The 17,320-nt window shown below is 40.4% G+C and overlaps 1 protein-coding gene across 1 annotated transcript in view; it reads right to left on the bottom strand.

The window, feature by feature from the left end:
- Nucleotides 1-14,352: 14,352 nt before the first annotated feature.
- Nucleotides 14,353-17,320, bottom strand: part of RPAP2 (RNA polymerase II associated protein 2) — a 53,503-nt gene continuing 50,535 nt past the window's right edge. Inside the window, exon 13 of the mRNA XM_066624222.1 lies at nt 14,353-16,278. The gene's annotated coding sequence lies outside the window, so the exon portion shown is untranslated. The remainder of the gene's footprint in view (nt 16,279-17,320) is intronic.

The following is a 17,320-nucleotide window of genomic DNA, read 5'->3' on the forward strand; positions in this document are numbered from 1 at the left end:
GCTGAGTATATCCTCTTACACAAGTTGCTGTGTTTCTCAGCTGCAACCCTTCTGCACTAAGAGGACCATTCACACATTACATTTTACGCATGTGCTGCTAGCTGCAGATGCATACATGTTTTTTGGGTGAGCTTTAATAAGCATATTCAAAGAGTGGATCCCTTCCACCTCCCTAAATCCAGAAAATAAAATCTCAACTATATAAACACATCCACAGCACATGTAATATAGCCACAATGCATTAACAGAAAAGCAACAAATCATTACAATGTAACATCATCAGCCATTTATGAATAGTTCATTTCCTGTTGTTGGCAACCTTCAGTCTCGAAAGACTATGGTATCGCGCTCTGAAAGGTGGTTCTGGAACAGCGTCTAGTGTGGCTAAAAAGGCCAATTCGGGAGTGACAATCCCTTCCACACTGGGAGCAAGTGCAGTCTGTCCCTGGTATGTCTCCCTGGCTATGGGCCTTCCTTCTTTGCCTCTTTGCCTCAGACTGTTGGCCAAGTGTCTCTTCAAACTGGGAAAGGCCATGCTGCACAGCCTGCCTCCAAGCGGGCTGCTCAGAGGCCAGGGTTTCCCACTTGTTGAGGTCCATTCCTAAGGCCTTCAGATCCCTCTTGCAGATGTCCTTGTATCGCAGCTGCGGTCTACCTGTAGGGCGCTTTCCTTGCACGAGTTCTCCATAGAGGAGATCCTTTGGGATCCGGCCATCATCCATTCTCACAACATGACCAAGGCAACGCAGGCGTCTCTGATTAGCAGTGCATACATGCTAGGGATTCCAGCACGTTCCAGGACTGTGTTGTTTGGAACTTTGTCCTGCCAGATGATGCCGAGAATGCATCGGAGGCAGTGCATGTGGAAAGTGTTCAGTTTCCTCTCCTGTTGTGAGCAAAGAGTCCATGACTCGCTGCAGTACAGAAGTGTACTCAGGACACAAGCTCTGTAGACCTGGATCTTGGTATGTTCCATCAGCTTCTTGTTGGACCAGACTCTCTTTGTGAGTCTGGAAAATGTGGTAGCTGCTTTACCGATGCGTTTGTTTAGCTCAGTATCAAGAGAAAGAGTGTCGGAGATCGTTGAGCCAAGGTACACAAAGTCATGGACAACCTCCAGTTCATGTGCAGAGATTGTAATGCAGGGGGTGAGTCCACATCCTGAACCATGACCTGTGTTTTCTTCAGGCTGATTGTCAGTCCAAAATCTTGGTAGGCCTTGATAAAACGATCCATGAGCTGCTGGAGATCTTTGGCAGAGTGGGTAGTGACAGCTGCATCGTCGGCAAAGAGGAAGTCACGCAGACATTTCAGCTGGACTTTGGACTTTGCTCTCAGTCTGGAGAGGTTGAAGAGCTTTCCATCTGATCTGGTCCGGAGATAGATGCCTTCTGTTGCAGTTCCAAAGGCGTGCTTCAGCAGAACAGCGAAGAAAATCCCAAACAAGGTTGGTGCAAGAACACAGCCCTGCTTCACACCACTTTGGATGACAAAGGGGTCTGATGTGGAGCCATCGAAGACAACAGTGCCCTTCATGTCCTTGTGGAAGGGTCTGATGATGCTGAGGAGCCTGGGTGGACATCCAATCTTGGGGAGAATCCTGAAGAGGCCATCCCTGCTGACCAGGTCAAAGGCCTTCGTGAGATCTATGAAGGCTATAAAGAGTGGCTGTCATTGTTCCCTGCATTTCTCCTGCAGTTGTCTAAGGGAGAATACCATATCAGTGGTGGACCTGTTGGCTTGGAATCCACACTGTGATTCTGGATAAACGCTCTCTGCAAGTACCTGGAGCCTCTTTAGTGCAACTCGGGCAAACAACTTTCCTACAACGCTAAGGAGAGAGATGCCACGGTAGTTGTTGCAGTCACCCCTGTCGCCTTTGTTCATTTAGCAGTTCATTTAGTTCATTTAGCATTTAGCAGTTCATTTAGTTCATTTAGCAGTTCATTTAAAGGCACAAAACAACATTCCAGTAGGTCCATCCACAATATGAAATACCAATAACATCAGTATAATACCTGTATTACACCATCAGATTCAAAGATCTAACAATACAATACCCGGTGAGCAGAAGTTTGCCATGCATCTGCACCTGATCAAAAATCTGGAGAAAGGAGTGGGAAAGTTTTTACAAAGCTTGAAAAGATGTTCCAGATGACTGACTGATCGGTCCTTATGAGCATATGATGCTTGGTTGCCATGTAGCAAATAGTCACCGATATTCCATCTAAATAGACCACTAGCAAGAAGATGGGTCATAGTTCACCATAGAGCAGAAGGCCAAGTAGAGCTGGGAACAACCCCTATCTTTTTCTTGATCAGTTGCCAGAATAATAATGGGTGAAATGGTATGGGCCAGTTGACATTTCCTCTTGGCATCCTACTCCCTTTCCTTCTGCCCAATCAGTCAGGACTCAGGAATAGGATGGTGCTTTGAGGGCAATGGTGATGCTTCTGGGATTCTGCCATGACTGTCATGGGCAGCACACAATGTGGTCATCTCTGGACTACTCCAACAATTCTATGCCATTGTTTCCTGAACATCTGAAGCTCCAGTGTGTGCCTTCATACTACATGCATGTTCACAGCATCACAGAGCGCCATGGAGACATTATGCCAGGATGGCAGTCAGGTGAGTCAGTGTTTAAGATCTGATTATGAGAATATTTCTAGGGACCATCTGCAGCTTATGAAATAGGCTATTCTCTGCTTGAAGACTCTGTTGGCAAAAGTACAGGAGAAAAAGTATATCTGTAAAAACCTTCTGTGATTCTAAGTCAAAAATGATGCTTTCATGGAGAACTGGTATCCTGAGTGGTGATCATAGGTTAAATCTTATGTTCTGTCTTGCTAAGAGGAACATGGACTCTAGACCAGCAAAAATTTGAGGAAGTGGTTGTAGCCCAGTGGGTAGATCACATTTTAGGTATGCAGAAGGTCTCAGAAAGCTCTGGCATCTCCAGTTAAAACGTAAGAGGGCTGGACAACGTGAGACCATTGAAAGCTTTTGACAAATGGGGAACACAGCATTAAGCTAGACAGAACCATAATCTGACTCTGTAGAGGACCATTTCAGATACTTCCGGTGTTCCAACTACAAGACTCCCTTGTCCAAAGTTAAAGCTGATCCAGACCTTCTTTTATGTCTATGATTTTTTTTTAAATTTTCAGAGCAAAAGGTTGCTGTCCTTCCGTTTTTTGCTTCTTGCTTTAAAGTCAGCCTTTTACTATTTTGAGATTTAATTTTTGTTTTTGTTCAAGAGGATGCATCTGTGGTTATAGAAAAAAAAAACACAAGAGCCTTCAGAGGTTAACTGTGCAAAAATCAAAGCTTGAGAAGCTTTTCTTCAGAGTGTATCATGACATGTAATGAATGTGATTCATTTCCTCCTGTACGTGTGGCATACTTCATTTATTTTTGCTCACAAGGGGTTGTATAAGTAAATCTGTTCTTAGCCTGGCATGGCATATTCATGTCCCATGTTGTTCTTTGTTTGCATTACATCATCAGCAAGATAATAATGGTCTGCTTGCCTGATTCACCATCTCGTATGTAGTGCAAGGTTACTGGCACTCACATGTCTTTGTCGCCCACCTTTCCTTTCCAAAGCTGGGCCTTCTGCTTCTGAATATTCTCTCACTCTTGTTCATCAAGTGGACTTCTTCCCCTCTTTTCCCTTCTGAACACTCCCCCCCCTTCTGCAACCTTTTCCTGGACCACTGTTGTGCTGAATTCAGGCACGGTGAATACTGTCCACTAAAGGACAATCCTTCCTTTTCTTACAGAGTAGAAGATATTTTGCTGAGGGCCCCAGGTTTTAGGAGCACAGAACCCTACTAGAAATCAAGCTGCTAGTTATCAAGTTTGAATTCCATAGTCCAGTGTTTCTCAACCAGTGGTACTCGTACCATCAGTAGTACTTGAGGTGGTGTCTGGTGGTACACTCAGGACCCCCAGTCCCCTGCTACCTGGCAGGGAGATCAGCAATAAAATGTGACAAGCAGTGACAGGAGGCTTGGCTTGGTGGGCAGAACTCAACCATTTGCATTTTTCAAGCACAAAAAAAGCCCTCCTGAGCTTTTTCTGCAGAAAAGTCTGCTCTGAGCTTCTTACTGATGTTTGTCAAATTGCATCTGGCCTCCCAATCCGGAAGTAAGTGGTGATGACATCATTGCCAGTTACTTCTACTGGTACTTCCAATAGGTGGACTATGCAAAGTGGTACAGCAAGGGACAAGCATTGAGAAACACTGCGATAGTCACACACACTATAGCAACATATCTCCTGCAATTTTTACCAGCACAGCCTTTACATCCCATTCCATTCTTGATTACATTTAAATTTAAGTAAACACATATCTCAGCCTAGGTCTGTTTTTGAGATAGTGAAGTGTACAGTCACTCAAAACTTTGCTAAACAAATACGAGTAATGGCAGGTAGAAGGAAAGGCCATTTTTCATCAGAGCATCTCCTCCTCCACTACAATAATGCACACAAATCAAAATAGATTCAAACAGAAAACAAGTACTCTATGCCCTTAACCGGTCAGCCCCACCAATCAGGACTGGCTCAAGCCTAATGGGACAGTTGCCTCAGGCAGCAGATTGGTGAGGGTGCACAGCACTGTCTGCCCTCACTTCCACATACACCCTCCCTCCATTCCCTGGATTAGAAAAAGAAGAGGTGGGTGGAGCAAAAGTAAAACTGAAGGAGAGTAGTGGGCTAGAGTGTCCCTGAATGTTTTCCAATTCAGTGAGGGAGAGGAGCAGAGTTGTCATATCACTAGGTAAAGGGGACAGCATTTGCTAAGCCGCTTAAAGTGTCAGGAGGTGTTGGACCAGCCCTGCCACCAACTAAGACAGAATTCTATCAGTTCATCAACAAAATTGGTCATTGGTTTGTCAACTGTGATTAAAGTGATTCATGGTTGAAGCTCTTGTCTATTGCACTCAAATTCAGCACTCAAAACAGGCTCTAAGTGCTGGCATGAATCTCCAGTGGACTCTGACCTGTGAGCCCTCCCAGAAGTTATGCAAATGCCTTATGCAAATACCCCAGTATAAAATACAGGCGTAATCTGGCAGTGAGATTTGACCTGCCCTTAGACTGTGCCTCATGTCCATCAGTGCTTCCTTCTGAATTTGGGCAAGGTTTATTGACCTGACACGTTTATAGGAAATCCTGCTCAGTTGCAAATCTTGATTAGAAAACATAATCATCTCCTTTGCTCAAAGGGTGAGCTCAAGCCAGGCTCAGCATCTGGCTGTCATAAAAAACTGCTTGAGATGAGTCAGAGTGTAGCTGCCAACTGTGTGCAATCAACTTGCTTAGGCGTCTTTGATAACTGCGTCCTTATCATTCTTTGCAAAAATAAAAACACAAACCAAACAACTCTCTATCACTGTACATGTATACACACACGCACACACATGTCTTGTGGTACCTTGTAAGTTAACAGATTTATTGGGGCTTTCGTGGACTACAGTCAACTTCATTAGATGCATGGTATTTGATCCTCAGTTGGTACAAATGTACACATGCGTGATTAATTTTTATTGACTTTTAGTTTAATTGCAAAAATACCCTTGTTTCATCCTTAATACCAGTAAGGCTGTCACCTGATTAAAGAAACTTTGGCTGCAATTCTCTACACACTTTCATGGGAGTCAATTCCATTAAATTCAATAGAACTAAATTCTGAGTAGACATATATAGGATTACACTGTTAATTCAGCAATCATATGAATTTTACAAAATTCTACTCAGTTTGTAGTCAGAGACAAAATGCTACTCAGAAGTAAATTCCATTGTGTTCAATGGGGGTTACTCCCAGAAAAGTGTGTATAGGATTGCAATTTCAGTCAATTCATCTATAGCAGCAGTTCTCAAACTCTTTGGGAGCTAGGGAACTGCTGGTAAATGCTTGCAAGGACGGGGACTGGTAGGGGGAAGTGCCCCACCAGCACTGCAGCAATTGCAGTGCAGTGGACACCCATTCCTGGATCGCTCCCCTTAAGGGGGAATGGCCTGCTTTTTAGTTCCTATGGTGAGTCGTGACCCACCACTTTGAGCACCAGTGAACTAGAGGCACACTTTGAGTCAAATAAGGGCGCAATCCTAACCCACTTTCCAGCACTGACATAAGGGTAATGCAACTCCGAGGTAAGGGAACAAACATTGCCTTACTTTGAGGAGGCTTCCGTGAGTACTGCCCAAATGCAGGATGCAGTACACGTCACATGGGCACTGCTATGGAAGTTGGTTAGGATTTGGGCCTAAGAGGTGTTTGTTTTTTTTAAATAGACTAACCTAATAATTGATTAATCACTGCAGCACTAACCAGTACCCTTTGCTCTTTAGTCCAACCCAGCCTATGAATTCACAGGGACTCCTATTTTCCTGGAAGGCATTCAGGATTAGTCAAGGGCACACAACTGGGAGTGGGGTATGCACATTTTCTTACAAGTGTGCAAAAAGAGGACCAGATACAGCTCCCATTTCACATTTGTTTTGCCTGTGAAGCTTTCATTTCATGAATACAAGCTCATGCAAAATGTAGCTGTGACCTTTGCAAGCTTAACTCTAAAGGTAAAGTCCGTTTGAAAAAGGAATTAACCAACAGAGCGCATCTAGACAAGACAGTTAAAAACTGATGTTGTGGGAACACCAACGGGTATTACTCAACTTGTAAGTTGCACCACACCTAGAGAAAAGCTCAGAACACCTTCCATGTGGGAAACATTGGCAAATATTTGACTGCCTTGTACTTGGATATTGTAGAAATGCTCATTAGGACACCTTTGCTGCTTTCAACGGCATTTTAAATCTCTTCCTTAAAAAAAAATACAGTGGTCAACCTGCAACTTGAACAATGTGTGTCAACTTTCATGCAATACTAAGCATGTTTACTCAGAAACAAGTGCTACTCTGTTCAAAGGGGCTTACTCTTGGCTGTGCATAGAACTGCACCTTTAACCATCAATGCAGATGTATCTCATTTACACAATGAATTAAATTCCGGCTGCAGAATCCTGGTTTTCAAACACAGATTTTGGGTTTTTAAACCTCAGAATTCTAGGCTGCCTCCCTTGTTTACTGTAAATGATGTTTTATCACATAGTACCATCAGAATGAGACATTAATCTTGTCATTTCTTTCTGTCCATCAGATGTGGCAGAACTAGAGATGTGTTTTATTTGTACTTTCTTTTTGTACTTTTCACATTAGCGTTTGAAAAGGCTTATGGGAGTTAGAACAACTAAACAACAATATAATAAAATAAAGCAATCAATACAGATTAATCAAAACCAGCACTGAAAAAACACAGTCACTGAAAGGCAGAGATGTTTTTAGGGACCCATTTTTGTTTCTTGATTAAAATTGTGTATCAGTTAATAAATTATCAGTCACAAAATCTTAGTGCAGAGGGCATTGTAGGGACAATGTACTAGAATCTTCTGGTGCATGATCTAGATCAGGTTGCTGGGTTGAATGGATTTAAAAATCTGAATTGTCTGAGACCAGGTCTGATGTTGTCACAAGCTTGCCACCCCTTGGAAAATGGTAAAAAAATATGGTACAGGGACACAGTCTGGCAGTAAAGGGTTGGAATCTAGTGGCACCTCCAAAATGACTTGAGATTAATCTTTATTGACTATGTACCTGAGGAAAAAAACCCAAAGTCTAAAGAAACCACTCTGGTTCTAAAGCACACATTAAATGATGGCACCAGCTACGTCTTTTGGTTCTCACTATTGTACTATTTGAACGAAGACTGCAGCCTAGAAAACAATAGCCTACTGCACAAAGGATGGTAGGCAGTGATGTGAAAAATCAGAAAAATTTGTGTATTCTGATCTTCTCACTGAGGAACTCCCTAGCTGAAGGCCACTGCTTTAGGCTAAAGTAGATTCTTCAATCTCATCTTGCATGAATTTCATTCCAAACTCTTGATGAATTTGCTTCCTTGGTTGATTTGTAATATTTGGATCCCACCTGAGGCACCCAGTTACGTCTCATTCAAGAGACTGATCCCTTTGTTTAGGCATAATTGTAGCATCAGGTGTTTCCAAACCACTAAGTAGGCCCATGCTTCTTCCTCTTTGAATTGTCTCTGATTTGTCTCCATCCTCATTTTGCAACAAACCAACTCACACCAGCTCTTACCCAGTGTCTACTGATAACAGCCTGCAAACCAACTTTACCCGATTAGCCACTAACCATTCATGTCACAGACATGCAGCTGTTTTGGTGTTTGGTGTGACACTTGTCCTTGTTCCTGCTTGCCCGATATGTTTCATTGTTTGTACTGCGTTGGTTTCAGCCATTCTCCAACTAACAGAGGTTGCATTGAAAGGCTTTATTGAGTAGGACAATTGGTGGGTTGGTGGTGTGTGTGTGTGTGTTAGAGATAAAAAGCCAAGATTGAATTTGAACCCACCCACCTAGCTACTGCCATCAGAGAAGTTAGAAAGTTTCCAGATATCAAAACAAATGTAAAGGTTCCAGCCTTGTGCATGTTCTTTTATGGCTATTGTTTGCCACCAGATTGGAAAGGAAACACCATATAAAGATGTGTGATTTTCAGTCTATACTCTCAGAATCTAATCAGGGGAAGTAGAAAAGAATTAACTGTCAGGTGGTAGAGGGACCGGAGAATAAAAGAGTTTTATAGACACCCTGGCCCTGCCTTACATACCATCTGCTGAATACAGAAACCCAAGACTTGCTCATACAAGCTGGTTCTGTGTTGTCAATATTTAATGCCACTTTAAAGTGGTGCTGGAGCAGCCTGTACCATGTCAATAGGTTTCATCATATACAGGACCTCTGAGAGCAATTTTATCTGGGGGAACAAAGTTTCTTGCGGGCCCCTTCCCATCTCCACTGGATCATAATTTCATGCAATAAATGAAACATAATTTCTGCAAATTACAATATATAAAATAATAATATAATAAAAATATACAGTATTTATATACCGCCTTTCTTGGTCTTTATTCAAGACTTTATTCAAGGCGGTTTACATAGGCAGGCTTATTAAATCCACGCAGGGATTTTTACAAATTGAAAGAAGGTTCTCTCTTTCAAGAACCACTACATTCAAGCTGTTACACTCCGATCTGGTTTGACATTCTGGCCTCCATCCTCCCACGCTCCAAGCAGATGGAACAGCTCAGCTGCAGCTTGCCGGCTGCTTCAAGGTCGCACGGTGCCGGTGGCCTCGAACTGGCGACCTTGTGGATGTTAATCTTCAGGCAAATGGAGGCTCTACCCTCTAGACCAGACCTCCTTACCCTAAAACTAGGTAAGCTTACACAGCGTGTGAATGCTAGTCTTCACACAATATATACAAACATTTTCCAGATCCCAGGAAATTTCTGGCTCCCCTCCTTTGGCTCCCTGCCCCCCCCTTTGGCCCCAGACCCAGATACAATGTACTCCTCGTACTCCCCTCCCATGGGACTTGGTGAGATATGAAAATGTAAGATCCCAGGAAATTTTGGAGTCACCTCCTTTGGCTCTTAGGTTCCCTTTTGACCCTGGGCCCAGGTACAATAGACCTTCCCCCCCGTGGGGCCTGATCCTATTACAAGCCCCACTCAGGTTGGTTGAAACTCTTTTCTCCTGAGCTCTGAAATACTCTCCAAAATATCAGGAAATAGAAGCCAGAAGCTATTATCTCATAGTCACAGTCACCTCTAAGGGCTTTTTTTTTTTTTTTTTAGATCCATTACGGAAAAACAAACCTGGATTTGCCACTCATGTCCAAACCACATGTGATGCAGGAGATCTGCGATAGGATCTTCCAGAGATGTTAAAAAAAAAGTTTAAAGCATACCCAGAAGGGCTCCAATTTTGATGAGAGAAGCAGTGGGTGGGTGGGTGACCCACCACTTTGAGCACCAGTGAACTAGAGGCACACTTTGAGTCAAATAAGGGCGTAATCCTAACCCACTTTCCAGCACTGACATAAGGGTAATGCAACGCCGAGGTAAGGGAACAAACATTGCCTTACTTTGAGGAGGCTTCCGTGAGTACTGCCCAAATGCAGGATGCAGTACACGTCACATGGGCACTGCTATGGAAGTTGGTTAGGATTTGGGCCTAAGAGGTGTTTGTTTTTTTTAAATAGACTAACCTAATAATTGATTAATCACTGCAGCACTAACCAGTACCCTTTGCTCTTTAGTCCAACCCAGCCTATGAATTCACAGGGACTCCTATTTTCCTGGAAGGCATTCAGGATTAGTCAAGGGCACACAACTGGGAGTGGGGTGGTGGTGTCAGAACATTCACATGTGTAAAAAAGTGGTGATGCCATGTTGCATTCTCCACAGGGACAAAATTGCATAGGAACACTTAAGAAACAGACTGACAAATGCATGGAAAATTACTTTGATTGCAAAAGTTGGTAATGAATTGGAGCTTGGAGTGAATTGCTTTAAACCCCGGTAACAACTGGTTTGTGGCGAGTATTGTTCAAGATTACTTTTGTCATTCAACTGGCTGCAAAGAAAATGAAACACCCCAAGCCACATCCTACGCCTGCACTTGGTGTACTTTGATGCCAAAAATGGTATTGCAGTAGGTGTGTGGTTTTTAAAGCAATCACCTCTATCCGCTTTTTCACATGGTCAGGAACTTTCATAAAGGGGAGGGAGCTGATTGAATATATCTTAGCATATATAACAATTTAATGCTATGACTACTTCAAGTGGATCAGATTTGCAGATCATGCTGAAAACCATTTACTTTAAACATAAGTCATTTCAAGACTTAAGTGATGTAAATCATTTTAAAATTTAAGTGAAAGAGCAACTTTCCTAGTCTGTTTCAACTTTGAAATAGATTTGCAGTCTGCAGACCGAATTTAGGAATGTTCTGTTTCAGAAGGGCGTGAACTGAAAATCACAACACATGAAAATCAATCTAGAAGAGTTCCCTCAAACATGTGCTGAATGTCAGTCAGTCAACAGTCAGTCAACAAATATGTGCTGAATGCCTTTCCATTCACGACTGACTGCTGGTCATGGATTAAATATGCAAATTTCCAGAAAAGAGGGCCCAATTCTCAGAAATGATCGTTCCCATTTCATTTTTTAAAAATGATATTATTTTATATGAAATAAGAACAAAACAAAAGAGCAAAGCCACAAGCATTATGACACAAATGATAAACATAAGGATGAATGATATGCTGAAATGTTTTATTCCATAAAATAATTAAAAGTCAGCATTTCTCAGTGACTTTATCAGTTTCCTGGAAAAGGAAAACATACCTGCTTGAAGCACAAGTTAACTTCAATCAATAAAATATTTCAGATTTTTAAAACTGTTTTGGATAATGGGGTGCTGTAGATTTTTTTTCTAATATAATGTAAACCAAATTTCTGTGGCCATTGGTAGACTTCTGTAAGATCCAGGTCTGTGATACAAACCTCTTCTTGGAAGCCACACATGATTACTTTTAAATTCAGAAGTGATTAAAGTACACTGGATCTGTATTTTTACGTATCAACTTAAGCATATGAGTCCAACATTTCTGAATTATTGGGTAATCCCAGAACATGTGGTGATTAACTTCTCCAATATTTATCCAATGCTTAATGCTTTATCCAAATGTAATCTTATAGCAGACGGTTAAAAATTAGATGCAATCGAGATGCATCCACACATCTCTGTCATCTTTAAACTGTTGTAAAGTAGTTCAGGGGAGATGTAGATTAGTGTGGCACTGGAGGTATTAAACCTTTACCCCTGCATCTCCCCCCCCAATAAAAAACCATCCTTCCAGCTGCTACTTGCCCCAATTTATTTTTTTAAAAAGCATACATATATGTAGGTATGCAGCATACACATATCTTTCCAGTCAGGATGCAGGTATTTTCTTTGGCAAAATGGTGTGGAGGAAAAGGGTCAACTCCTGCGCAATTCCAATCTGGATTAGAATCTCCTTGTAGCTATTTCCAAAAATGTAGACAATGGAAATTTATTCTTGTATCTCTGTCATCATATCTAGTTTGGCCCCTAAACTGTATACCCTAACTGAAGTTCTATTGTTTTTTATAGGAGTTATTTGTGACCAACGTCAGCTGAAATTGCCCATTTTGGTTTCCAGGTTCGGGTGGGTAACCCGAATGGATTTGCAAATCAAATTCTGAGCCTTTTACAGAAAACTGGCATATACTGTACAGTTGTTAAATAACTGAATTTACTGTCAAAAAACTAAATAAGAAACAAAAAAAAAAGAAAATATAGGTTCTCAAATTATCATAGCCAGAGGCAACAGCACTATAAAATTCCAAAATAACTAATATTGTTTGATGAATTAAAAACATTTCGTCTTACAATCACTGTAGAAATCATCAGACATCCAAAGGCAAAACTTCGCCATTCCAAGGCACATCAACTTCCTGTTTTCTTTTTAACAGCAAAGGTCTACCATACCCAATTAATTAGAAGCATCCAATACACATGGGACTTCATCCTAATGTAAGAGGCACTTAAAGTGACAACTTCCTTTAGTTCTTATTTTCAAAATTACTAAAAACTTCCTTTCAAACATCCAGTCATGTTTAAACAACCAGTCATGGAGTCATGATAGTATGACTCCAATTTCTTTGATGACATGAGACTTTATCTTCTGAGTATCAGGCCTAATCCAGAGCGCTCCAAAATTGGTAAATGCAATTCAGAGATTTCCTCCTTTTTATTCATGTTATGCTTAAATATCTCAATTGCTTCTAGTTGCATTCTCTGGAAATAATGCGACACATTTCTCAATAAAACTGTGGAGTCAAACTTATTTACATCCTATTTTTTCCACATGCTCTGCAATGGCTGACTTATCTATCTGCTTTCTGATGTTCTTTAATCCAGGCAACTACTGATCTTTAGTTCCCACATACATTTTTCCACATTCACAAGGGATAGTATATATACCAGGGTTCAACCATGGATGTATTGGATCTTTAGGACTCCTTAAAAAATTAACTATCTTAGTAGTCAGAACTACTGACTACTTATATTGACCTTATTAAGTATTCTGCTAATTCTGTCTGTAATACCTTGCAGATATGGTAACATATCACGGACAGTTGGTTCCATAATTTGATTTTTTATTTTTTCTCCTTGAACATAAAGCATTATTGATGTCATTCACTTTACACCCATTAGCTTGTAACACTTGGCTTAGATGTTGTTTCTCTTTAGGTAAAAATTCATAATCACTTATACGTTCTACCCTCGTATATAAAGTTTTAATCAAGGCTTTCTTCTGAGAAACACAGAAAACAAATACTGTATATTTAAACTGCACATATTGCAGTATTTGTTTTAAACTGAATACTATAGATTCTAACAGTTTGTGAAAAATTAAGAGCAGTTAATTAAGTTTAATTTAATTAAAGGGTCCTCTCACATCAGACAGGTGCACATTTTTCTGCTGCTTTGGAAGAGGTGATACTAAGAGCATCTGAGGTACACGCAGCTATACACATGTAGCCCTTCCTGAGACTGTTTTGGTGTTGTCGTCATGCGTATTGTGTTTGAAAGTTCTGTTTCATCTTAGTTCGTATAAAGGTCAAACATAACCACAGTTGAAGGAATGTGAAGTGTAAGAGCATAACATAGCTTGTCTTTCTTTTCTAGACGGACCAGGGGTTTGGGGAACTGTAGATGTCTACATTACCACACAGACACACACACAAACCCCTCATCCCCAAATTCACTAACTCACAAAAATCTAAATTTTGCTACTGGAATAAAGTACAAATCTGGTCGTGTCTGGTTGTATTATCTAGTTCTTGTTTTTTCCTTCTTCTTTAGTGCCTAGAGAAAGAATACTGCAGAATGAATACAGGGATGACAGAGATCAAGGATCTTGGTTCATAAGGGAAGGGAGGGACTGGGTACTGAAAGCAGTATTTTTAATTAGTGGTAAACCATTAAAATCTCCTCTGCCCACATTTTCAAAATTCCCCTAATCATGAGCACTAGAAATTGACAAATAAAATAAAACCCAGATTCTCAGGACTTCACAGAAATTACTAGGAGGGGGCAGGCCGGATTCTCTTTTGGTTTCGTTGCCATTAGCCATTTGCTGTTATGTTTTTTCATAACGCTTATGTGGGCTGGAATTCCGCTTTTTGTTAATGGCAAAGAGACAATTGGTTGCAATGGCATCTGGCAATGCAATGGCAATGATATCTGGCATCTGAAGTCATGTAAATTCCTAGGCCATAAGTAGCCTGTTCAGAACTTGGCTAAAATGTTTTACATGGGATGCAACCACGATCATCAGACTGAGTGCTTCATAAGAGACCATACAGAGCAAAAAGAATCTTAAGTGATAGCATTGTTTGTTTATTTAAAATATTTGTAAAGTAGTTTTCCAAAGGTGAAAATGGTGCACAGTACCACCAACCCCAAAGCCCCACAGCAGAATGAAAGCCCTTGTACTTACATCTGTGGACATAGCATATACACTAAATATAAATCTTTCCCAATGCTATTTCACAGCCAAAGCTTCCACTCAAGGGCACTCCTGGAAATGCAGGATAGCGATATCTATGTATACAAATTTACATCCTCACACAATACAGTTCTTGCGGTCCTTTTGGGGAGAAGTAATGACATGTACAGCCTAGCTTCAGATGAGTTCAATAGTTGTACTATCTCAGAGAATTCTCAACGCACTCATCAAACTACAATTCCCAGGACTCTTTGGGGAGAGCCATATCCATTTATAGTGCAGATGAACAGCTGTACCTTGGTGACAGCTAGACATGAAAATCACCATGCTCTGCCATACAGCAGCACTTGCTACACAGAAATATGATTATAATTTATCTCTACCTTCAAAGTGAAACTAACATCTTTTGTTGGGAAATGGATGGACTTTAGAGATACCATTTAGCTCTATAGTGTTCTGATTTAAAATGCAAACAGCAGGTGAGAGAGGCCAAGTCCTGCTGCGGGGAAAAAATGACATCTCTCTAGCCTTTATGCTGAAGTGGAAGAGCACAGCAAAGAAACCCCTTTTCTTGTAGGAGATGGAAAGGGACAGCCAAGTTGGTCTCCCAGCAATTAGCAAGAGAGTCAACTCTTTTTTTCTCTCTTTTGGAAAGAAGGAAAATTTATTATTCAGTTACAGTGAAGCCTGACAAATACAGCCTCTTAAAGATTACAAGCTTCTTGGCCTTTTTATAACAAGCTCAAATGTTTTCAAGAGACTAGTGCTGAAGAGTGAGCCTAAAATAAACCTGTAAAAAAATCAGGCCACTAAGCTGACAGGAAGTGTAAAAATAAAAGGCTTGTGAAAATAAAAGGGCTTGGAGCTGACAAAACCAACAATATTATTTGCACTGTTAGCAACCTAGTTAGTACAGTCGGATTCTGGGAGTAGACATGCTGCAATGAAGCCTCTCTTCACTAAGAGAGTGAGCAGGAGTATGTGGTTTCACTCGCTAAACTACGTTGCAAAGCCAGCCCCTGTAACAACTATTATTACAAAGCCAATAAAATATGTGAAAGAACAATTTTAAGAAAATGCTGTTTTCTCTTTGGTGTCCAAAGATACAATCAGGAATTTGACACTACAACCTTAAGTAAGAAAAATTAAACAGTGCATTAACAAAATATTGTTGTAAGGCAACACACCGAGTTATATAGACCTAAGCAGTAGCCCCATAATCTTAAAATTTTCTATTTCATATGGGGCCTAGGATATTATCACAGAAATGAAAGTTCAAATTATGTCTGATACTTCACTAAGTGAAAATGCATTCCAAAGCATTTATTTCTACAATAAAATAAAAAATTAAACAGCAGCAAAATTTGCTACAGTTTTTGAATCACGCAGCTTCCTTACAGGACACTAAAAGGTTCATCAACAACAACACACTTTGGCATTCCATTGATGCAATTCAGTGAAAATTGGGAAAGACTTATATTTTTACTTGAAGATATGGCAGAGAAATTATTAGAAATAACTAATAGTTTTATTGTCATTTCCCCTCCCCTCCCAGTCAATTTTTTTTTAAGTAAGAGTCTCATTTTGATGGGATTGATAAATTCAATAACAGAATTATTAAACAGCGGTCACATAAACCTCTCAGACCACAGAGTCACAGGATCTAGATGGATAACAGCATAAAGAGATTTTATAGGATTTCCCTATCCAGCGTGCTGAAATTGTGTTTCATGGTCAACAACAGCGTTATTTCAGGTCTTCGTCAGATTTCTAGCAGGGCAATCAAGATGTTCATCTTGCTCTGTAGGTAAAAAGCATACAAAAAATGGACATTAATACTCAAAGACAATGTGAATGTTCATGTGCTAAAAAAGCATGTCTAAATGTCTACATATAAACAAAAATAAAAGGAGATATTTAAAAAAGATGATATAGTTAAATGACGATGTACCTAGTCAGATTAAGTATGCAATTCAGAGGCATATGAAATAAAAGAGAAAATTTCCTATGAAACTTCAATGCACCTTAGAAGGAGTCCTCACTGAGCAGAAAACTGGTACATAAGGTTGAAAAAAAATAAGAATATTGAATTGTGTCAAACAAATATTGAATCTGTAACAATAGGAATGAGTTTCACCATTTGTACTCTTTAATAAAGAATAAAACTCTAGGAAACCGATTAAGTTCATCCAGTCTAACTCTCCTTTTCGATCAGAAAACACAAGCTAGACAAATCATTCCTGACATCCCCTATATATATATATTTCTCCTAACATCAGTAATAAGAGTTTGCCAACTTCCTCCAACAACATGATCCAACAACATAAAACCTCTTGGGTGTACAAACACACAACGTTTGTGGGCTAAACACACAAAAACTGGCCTTATCAATCTTGCTTCATATGTTTTGCATTCTAAAACCTTTATCACCTCTTTCCTCTCCTCTGAATCTTCATCAGCTTGTCCACATCCTTCCTAAAATGTGGCAATGCATAACTGAACAGCACACTCTTGCTGAGGCCCAACCAGTGGGGACCAGAGTGATGCTCTCTGTTAAATAAATACAATGCTTTTGGAAATTCATTCCAAAGCAGTATGTTAGATTTTGTTAACAAGCACTGCATAAACCTAATCCCAACCCACACCCCCTTAACAAAAAAGTTGCTTTATTGATAACACAAATGTTCAATACACATATGGAACCATTCTGATAAACACAGTATAAGCTTATCTTTCAATCGCAGTCATTTCCCCCACGTTTCCTCCGCTTACACCCCTCTACACAATACCAACCTTTGTATTTCAAATAACATCGGCAAGAGTGAGTTCTATTCTGGAAGTGA

Source organism: Tiliqua scincoides, chromosome 4, assembly GCF_035046505.1.
Source record: "Tiliqua scincoides isolate rTilSci1 chromosome 4, rTilSci1.hap2, whole genome shotgun sequence".
Lineage (NCBI taxonomy): Eukaryota > Metazoa > Chordata > Lepidosauria > Squamata > Scincidae > Tiliqua > Tiliqua scincoides.